The sequence below is a fragment of the Chelonoidis abingdonii genome, chromosome 3, assembly GCF_003597395.2.
Source record: "Chelonoidis abingdonii isolate Lonesome George chromosome 3, CheloAbing_2.0, whole genome shotgun sequence".
In the NCBI taxonomy this organism is placed as follows: Eukaryota; Metazoa; Chordata; order Testudines; family Testudinidae; genus Chelonoidis; species Chelonoidis abingdonii.
In genome coordinates, this window is record NC_133771.1 from 166,965,018 (window position 1) to 166,974,670 (window position 9,653).

Below are 9,653 nucleotides of genomic sequence, written 5' to 3' on the forward strand. Positions count from 1 at the left end.
ATACTGGCTTCATAGCCACCAAAACACTTCAGCCCCTGGAAAAACACAGAGTGCCAAGCCCACAATTCACAGCTCCTTCTTGTCCTGCCTGTCCCTCAGGTCACTCTCTGCAATGTCAACTGAGGAGCTGCAGGGGACCTAGGATGCATTGCCACCTCCTGCTCCTGGGTCCAGCCCTGGCAGCACTCAGCTGCGTGCCATGGCACCTACTATGCACTGACTCCATGACTGCAGATTGAGGCCTGGAACTCAGAGAGCCACTTCATCCCTCCAGATGTTCAAAAGAGTCCAGCTTGAAGTAGATGCTTTATATGCAGGCACGGCATCAGGAGGAGTTATCTGTTTCCCTTAGTGACTGACGCTGAGATGCACCAGAACAGCTGCTGCCTTGCAGAACTGAGGGACAAGAGACTGAGAACAAGACTCTCAAGCCAATCCAAACCCATCTTTCCCATGTCCCTCACTCTCCAGAAAAGGGCACACACCCAAAAGTCTAGTTCACACTAGCCTACTAGTTTCCACTTCATGGTCCTTTAAAGCAAAACATGCCAATCTGAGGGCTGTGGTAGCTTGGAGGAAATCGCTAAGACACATCCCAAAGTAGTAAACACGAAGAGACTTCCTTGCTGTCTGGGTTTCCTAAGGAAGGGCGGACTCCTCTGCAGAGAGGAGGGCAAAGTGAGGGGGTGCAGGGTTGGGGAGGAAAGTGCTAACATCAACAACATCTGATGGAAATCTCTGTTCTCGTAATCCTAAATCACAGCAGCGTGAAACCAGAGCAAGTGTGAGAGCTGAGGACTCCAGCTGGTTTTCACATCAGTCCCTCTTCTTTAGTGTTACAGAGTATTAAAGAACTGGGGGTTGCGGGTGAGGGGTGGGGGAGGAAACAAGTGTGAGTTTGGTCATTAGATGCCAGGGCTGTTTCCAACCCCACGCATAATCAGACTAGCAACTATGCAGACACACAGTCCATCTCTGAGTGCACACTGCCCATTCTCTGCTCCATCCATGGCAGACCACGCCAACATTAATACAGACCAGGGCTATGTTCGGGGGAGGGGGGACACTATTACAAATGTGAAAGCAACCAGCTCTCCTGTGCGCTGACAAATGGGCCATGCATGAGCAGTTTGGGATGCAAACCAAGGGGCTGGCTTGATGGACAGGAGCAACTGCTGGTGAACTGGAGGCTTGAGGGTGGTACTGGTGCAGAAAGGGTTGTTTTTGTAATGAGTCACTGTGATGATTAATGCAGCCTATCAGTATCTGAAGAGAACAAGCACTCAGGAGGGAAAAGTCTTGCAAAGGGGAAGAACAACTAGCAAAGTAATGGAGCAACAATGAGCAAAAGGAAAATTTTATACTGAATCTCAGGCAGATAAATTGCTTAGAGTTCCATTAGACTGAAGAAGAATCCTCCAAGAGGTTACTTGGCCCAGTACTCCCCAGTGTGTGGGGTGTCACACCTGCTCAACTACATGAGATCAATCATCGGCTAGTGGCTGGGTGACTGCAGTGGCCAAACTAACACTAGGACTTGATTACCTAATGGGTCTTTTCCAGGATGTCTCTGGGGAGTGGGAGGATAAAGGCAGGGCATACAAAGCCCATAACTGCAATATTAGGGGTCCCCCAAAACTGATTTGAATTCATTCAGTGGAATCTCCAGCCATGTCCCCTTAGGCCATTCAGGCAGCAAAGCAAACAGGAGTTGAGGCTGAGCGAGAGAAGGGAGGACTTGGAAGAGGGAGAGATGGAGGCAGATCATGGAGGGAAGGCTGTTTGGAGGACAAGATGGCAGTGTGAGATGTGGGAAAAAGGGGCACTGGCAGCTGAGTGCAGTTGGGCCTATATTTAACTATTATGCATCAAAAAAAATTTCCCACTTGTTTCCAACCAGTTTTACAGCCAACTGAAAACTGGCTTGAAGGGATAAACACAGTCAGGCAAGTGGCTGAAGGTCAGCATTTAGATTTTGTTTTTAAAAAGGCATTTTACAAAACAATGTAACGAGAACCAATCACGAAATACTGAAAACGAACTCACTGTGCCACTCTAATGCTAGGCCCCTGGTAGAAATACTGGAGTAATGGTTAAAAATTTAAAAGGAGCTGACAGTAATAGGAATGCAGTGTTTGGGGCTGTTACTGTAGGATGTATAGAAGGACAAATTAAAAACACAACAAAACTGTATTTCATCAAGACATCCAGAAAATGAAACTGACCAGTTCACTGCCCCTGTTCAGGCTGAGCGCGGTGCAAAATTAAACAGCTAGCTCATATGGCAACAAGTAACTTTTTGGGTGAAATAACCCAAGTATTTAGCCAGAGCAGGTAAATAATTTTAAGCAATGGAGCCAGACATCTACTGTCCATATCAGACTCCCACAGAAAGGTTCCTGTTGCCTTTTGAACTTTCAGATTGCCTGGCTGGGCAAAGTCAGCTGAGTTTTTCGTTAAGGGGCAGGGAGCAGTAATCGACTTAAGACTCTCCCATTCCCCAGCCAGGCACAGTCAGGAAAAAGAGGAACAAGATTCCTTACTTCCTTTCCCAAGGCTGACCTCAACTCTGAGCCACCCATTCTAGAAACCAGAGGCAGGGTAATCTCTAGCTGAAGTCCCAAGCAGTGACAGCCAAATGTGCTGGATTGTGCCTGGTGTGGACTCTGTCTGCTCAGTACCCTGCTCTCTACAGGTTGATATTGTTCTTTTAAATGTGTCATATTTAAATAGTGGTAAATGTTAAGCACTTGGAACGTTGACGTCCCTACATAAACTATAGTGCTCTTTTCCATGGCCCTGGGCTTGCTAACACTTGTTACCATTGCGGTACAGTTCTTACTGCTCTGAAGACTCCCATACAAACCAACTCCCAAACCTCATGCAAGTTCTTATTATAGTTGTCCTTTTCCCAACTCAGGGATCTTAAACATTGTGGTTCACAGATGCTTCCCAAGCCAGTGGAAAAGTTAGCATATTTTAAACATTAAAAACTCCATCTGTATCCTGTTCAAGTGTTCAATATAAATATAGCTTTGGGGTACTGCTTTTTTTTTTTTTTTTTTTACTGGACTAATTGAGGGCTATAGAGCTAAATTGTCCAGCGCACCCACTGAGCTGTCTCAAATTCTTGCTTAGGGGCTTAAGTATCTCACAGTTAAAATATTTCAGTTCAAGTCCCATATTGATTTTCAGCTGCAAATGATGAAAGTGCCAGGATAGAGTAACACTTGAGTGATTGTCTTCATTAAGACACTTTCTTTTGGTAAGGTATCATCTTTCCTTAGTGCTGTTCAAATTATGTAATTTATTCAAACTTCTTTGGGAAGTGATAACATCTAAAGATGCCTGCAGACAACTTACTGAATTTTCATTCTGTAATAGAGAATTATATGCTTTTCGCCTGGGATGTATTCATTTTTCTAGATAATTCAAAAGTCTTTTTAGAACGTAGTAAGTACCAAGTGCCCCACCTGGCAAATCATCTTAATCCTAATATTGTTTCCATTTTCTCTGGCTTACTATTTCCTATTTTAAAAAAAACCCATTCTTTCTTTGCTAGTTATTTAACATACACTATATACAACGCTACACAAACATACACACCATTTACATATGATACAAGGAGGACCATTTAGATCATAAACTCTTCAGAATAGGGACTTTGCCTATGTCTTTGTGAAGCTTATTCTATACAGTATCCGAAGAATACAATTCCAACTCATGTAATTACAGGCTAGTGCAAATCTTCAATGTAATTTCAGCCTATGCTTTACTTTCTGCCCTATGCTGTGGTGGAATGTTGCTGTAAATTATGAAAGTTTCATCCCAGAAGTGGTTGAAATTAGTCCTGTGCAAAGTTTTGAGATCCATTTGTTAAATGCTCTGAGATTGTCAAAAAGAAAATGCTCGAGATTCTTCAAGAAGAAAAAAGATTGATCTCAACTGTGTGTGACTCTATCAAGAGACAAGCGAAGAGAAATCAAGAAACTCCAGATTGTGAACAGTTTTATCTGAAAAGGAAAGTGCCCCCAAATAATGTTATCTCCCAGCAATAAGTTAGATTTTGACAGCTAAAGTCAGGTGGGAGAAAACTGAACAGTCCCATAAAGTCCCCTGCCTCATATGAAAATAGATGTAGGTAAATGAATCAAGGGGTTGACCTGCCATCTGACCAGGAATATTGCAGGAGTAAAAATATTTACTACGGAGGAATATTAACCTGCAGAGTATTACAGAGCAAGCTGCTTGAGGCAGGGACCATCTTTTTGTTCTTTCTTTGTACAGCATCTAGCACATGGTCCTGGTCCATGGATCGGGCTCTTATTCATTACTGCAATAACCATTGGTAACCACTACCAATAGTGACCAATCGAAGCAGCAGAATGAAGAGCTCTAAGACCCTACAGAATGAAGGCAAGAAGAAAAATGCTAGAGATGAATGGAAGTATGAGCTCTAGAAAGGCTACAGTACTCAAATTTCAGTGGTAGCCGTGTTAGTCTGTATCATCAAAAAAGATGAGAGGTCCTTGTGGCACCTTAGAGACTAACACATTTATTTGGACATAAGCTTTCGTGCGCTAAAACCACTTCATCAAATGTAAGAAGTGAAAAATACAGGAGCAGGTATAAATATATTGAAGGATGAGGGTTGCTTTACCAAGTGTGAGGTCAGTCTAACGAGATAAACCAATTAACAACAGGATACCAAGGGAGGAAAAATAACTTTTGAAGTGGTAAGAGAGTGGCCCATTACAGACAGTTGACAAGAAGGTGTGAGTAACGGTAGGGAGAAATTAGTATTGGGGAAATTAAGTTTAGGTTTTGTAATGACTCAACCACCCCCAGTCTTTATTCAGGCCTAATCTGATGGTGTCCTGTTTGCAAATTAATTCCAGTTCTGCAGCTTCATGCTGGAGTCTGTTTCTGGCGTTTTTTTTGTTGAAGAATTGCCACTTTGCGATCTGTTATTGAGTGACCAGAGAGATTGAAGTGTTTTCCTACTGGTTTTTGAATGTTATGATTCCTGATGTCAGATTTGTGTCCATTTATCCTTTTGTGTAGAGACTGTCCGATTTGGTCAACGTACATGGCAGAGGTGCATTGCTGGCACATGATGGCATATATCACATTGGTAGATGTGTAGGTGAACAAGCCCCGGATGGTACTCAAGACATTTTTCAATACCCCAAGGGGGCAAAGAAAGCAACAGAATGGTCTTTAAGCAATGACAAGTGTAATGTATGGATAAATGAAGTACATGGAAGATTAAATAGCCTCAGCATTCAGAGTAATGGAGAGAGGTCAAAATGAGACACATTTGCCAAAGGAGACAGACATAAAAGATTCAGGATCATGCCAGAACAGACAAGTCAAGCAGTTAGGACATCGGAAAACTGACAACATTCCAAGGCCAGATGAGATGCATCCCAGAATTGAGAGGAATGCAGCATGGGAGAATGGATCTTGGCAGTTTCTGCTCTGGAAAGGACTTAAATAGCAGTTTCACATCAGGATTGAGGAGATGGGTGGACAGAAAAATGTGTACTGAAGACAAGGATTGGCACTGGTCAGCACCATGATTCTTTCCAACTTGAGAACACTAATGTCTCCATCACTTGGAAAGGGTTCCCGCAATTCTACAAATTCCTTAAAAATTGAGGAATTTTATTGTAGCCAAAATGAGAGTGGGAATGTACCTAGCTCTGCAAATATTGCAATCTGCAGAAAGGCACCTGCCTTTCCTAAATCTACTCTGAAAGTATAATGCAGCCCTTAAGTACTCATGCCACATGCCCTGATTTACTAGGAACACCCTGTTCTGCTCATTGTAGCACTCTGCACTCCTTGGTCATTGATGGGTTGTGGCTTTACACATATAATCTCCCTTTGCAAATGGGTTTAAGGCCAAGCATTAAAGTGAAACAGGAATTTTTATGACAACCAAAAAGAAAAGGGCTGTGTTTCTCCTCTCAAAACACCACAGTAAGTCCGTTCATTTTAACAAAGTTACTCCTCACTTACACCATTGTGAGAGGGGAATCAGATCTCTGGAATGACATTTGTATAAGATTATTCTATAACCAAGTGTGCGCGTGTGTGTGTGGTGGGGAGACTGTCATTTACTGCTGGACTAATATTGTGTGTGTGTGTGCGAGTGTGTGTGATTAACCTATACTGAAGACTGTGTTTGTACTATATAAGTATGTGAAGCGTATGTCTGTGTGATATATGAGATATTGAAGAGTGTATGTGTGTACACACACATACTTCATTGTAAGTTAATCACATATATCTACTATATGTGTCCAGAAATAAATCAGTGCATCATTCATCTAAGTCTTAAACTGTAATTTGTCACTTCATTGAAAACTCTTTGAAATAGTTATCAGAGGAAGATATTAAGGGCAGCTGTCAGATTCCTGAGTGTCATTTTTAGGTTTTAATCCAAATATACCTAAAGGGTTGGGATATCAAAATGTGGCTCTAATGTGACTGTAATTAAGAGTCAGCTAAAAATCTGATCCCTTTTTAAATAATAGAGAAGTTTCCCAGACGTGGCACCAAGAGAAGACTATGGACATATTTTGGTAAACACTCTTTTCTAGTGTTTAAGAAGGTTGGTTTAGACCCCAAAGGAAAAAAACATCTATCTGCTCTAAAGAGTCCTGGTGGGAGAACTGGAGCTCTAACAGTACAATCATTGTGGCTAGCCTGAGGCAAGAGAACAAATGTTAGTCCTGCTGCTTGTAAGAGACAAATCAGCACCAACTTTAATTAACTTTAATGGTTTGGAAACTAGACCAGACAAACTTGTTTAACTAGCAGAATTTAAATACAAGCAAGAACCAGCGGCTGTCCTGTTTCTTCCCTGGAATGTGTTTACCCATTCACAGGTAAAGTGACATTTATATCATTTATGCCTTTTTATTCTTCTTTGCCATTTTAAACATTGTGCAGGATACATTTGTCAAAACCTCTCTGGAATCCACAAAAAATGAGCTGTTTCTACAAAGTACCTAGGTCTATGGATCTTTGTAAACTGGAGAGGATAGCACAGGATGTACCCTGTGCAAACACAACTCCTCCCCCCAACACAGGAAATGAGCAAAGCCAGAGCTCTCAGTTTAAAGTTGCTTATTAATTAATAGTTGTATTACAATAGCAGCTAGAGACTCCAATCGAGATTGAGGCTCTCTTGTGCTACACACTGTCCATCTCCACACCAGGACGCTATCCTCACCCTAAAGAGCTTACACTCTAAGGGCACAGCTCCATTGCAGCTGGAGCTATAATTTCCAGCTCAGGCAGACATACATGTGCTAGCTTGGGTTGAACTAGTGAACTGAAAATAGCAGTATTGCCATGGTAGCACGGGCAGCAGCTCGGGCTAGCTGTCCGAGTCCAGTCCCATCAGAGATCCTAGATGTGTACTCGGGCGGCTAGCCCAAGCTGCCACCAGCAAACATCAAGGCTACCATGCTATTTTTAGCATGCTAGCATGATCAGAGCTCGCGCATGTACATCTACCTGAACAGGAAATTACACTCATAGTGGCAGAGTAGATGTTTGCTGAGAAGACGATACAAACCAAGTGTGGGAGGGGAAAGAGAGGCACAGAGAGGAGAAGTAATGGCTCAACGTCACAAAGCACATCAGTGGCAGAGCCAGCAAGAGAAACGAGGTCTCATGAGGGCAAGCCCATGGCTCTATCCACTAGACTAGACCATGCTGCCTCCTTTCTATCTGACATAAGGACTTCTTAGGGGGACAGCAGCTCCTCCCACACTTTAAGCAAGAGCCATTCCCCTGGGACAGCAAACAGCTTGAAATGAATGTCTCCAGTGAATGAGCAGACTAGGCAGAGTCCTTCCTGGCACTGCTGGTTTCTCAGTGCATATTGTCTTTTCTTCAATTTTCAAGGATCTCAAAGAACCACCACCACCATAGTACAGCAGCCAAATATATATGCTGCTGAAAGCCTGAGTAGAAAGCATTGCCACTTTCTATATTACTATCCTTGAAAAGAATAATTAGCCCTTTTCATCTTGGAAGCACTTTTCAAACATTAGCTCTCACAATATCCATGTGAGGAAATGTAGGTGTTATCCCCATTTTACAAATGGGAAAACTGAGGCCTGGGTAAAGTAATTAACTTGCTTGAGGTGAAACACAGAGGCTGTCTGAACTGGGATTGGAATGCAGGAGTTCCTGTTCCTCCGTCCTATGCATCTTACCACAAGTATATTTCCTTACTAAACTATCAGATAAGGTTTATGCTCACTTTTTGCCACTGCCAGAGCAGAGTCTTAGAAGATAAAGGGCTTACTTCTGATTTTATTTACATCAGTGTAAATCAGGGCTAACCCCACTGAAGTCAATGGAATTTGTAAGAATGCTGTGGGAGGAGAGTCAGGCCCATATCGTATGGAAGCACATGTTTTCAGGACTCTTTTTGTTTTTATTATAAATCATGGTTAACGTCTGCTTAGCTTACTCTGCTGAGGAGCATTTGAATGTTACACTATGCCTGCAATAGAAACTTTTGCTAGGACAGCAGTGTCAGTTAGGGAGCTGGTTTTGGAGGCAAAAAAGCCCCTAGTGTAAATACAATTATTGTGCTTTTGATGGTATAGTTTATTTTGCTCACTGAACTGTATATAAGCTATACAGGAAAAGCCCTTTTTTGCTGGTACAAGCTGCATCTAGTCTAGTAGCTTGTTGGCAATAGCAATGCTAGCAAACTTTTAAAGGTAGACAAGGCCTTAAACTTGTAAATGTAAAGATAAAAATACATTTAAAAAATAAAAAGGAAAAATTATGTACAAATACAGTATCTTAGGAATCAGCAAGTGAAGGGTAATGAAATAAAAAAGCACAGAGAGGAAGGATGGTCTTGTGATTAAGGCACTAGATTGGAATTCAGGAGAGCTGGATTCAATTCTGGTGCTTCCTGAATGACCTTGACTAAGTCCGTTTCCTTTGCTTTGCCTATACAGAGTGCGAACTCCTTAATGCAGTCATGGTCTCCCATGAGTCTCGTCTTTACTGTGCCTACCACAATGGTGTCCCGTTCTTGCTACTGTAATTCAAATACTATTACTGACACTTTACATGCTGTTGCTACAAATGAAGTTTAATATCGTTTGCCAGCTTTTGGCAAAAATATAAAGGTCAATTTCAATTAAATCAATGGGAATGTTATCTGAGTAAGCACTGAGCAGAAGCATCCCTCAATTTTTTGAAACCATCCGCTACTTACATGAAGTAGTGTAAGATTTTCTATTAAAATAAAAAGCATTCGCATTTCATCACTTTGGACATTTCTTACAGAGTTAAAATCTTGCGACAGGTTAACCTATATAAGTTTCGATTTCTCTTGGATTGACTGCCCAGCTCCCATTTGGCAAAACCAGAGGTCTTCCAAGTCCAAGGCACATTCAAGGGAGTGCTCTCATCTTGACAAAATACAGAACCAGTTACAGCTGATGCCAGATGATCACTAAAGAAGTGTTGTCATAAACAGATGGTTAAGGGTTAATGTCTCTTTTACCTGTAAAGGGTTAAGAAGCTCAGTGAGCCTGGCTGACACCTGACCAGAAGACCAATGGGGGGACAAGATACTTTCAAATCTTGGTGGAGGGAAATCTTTT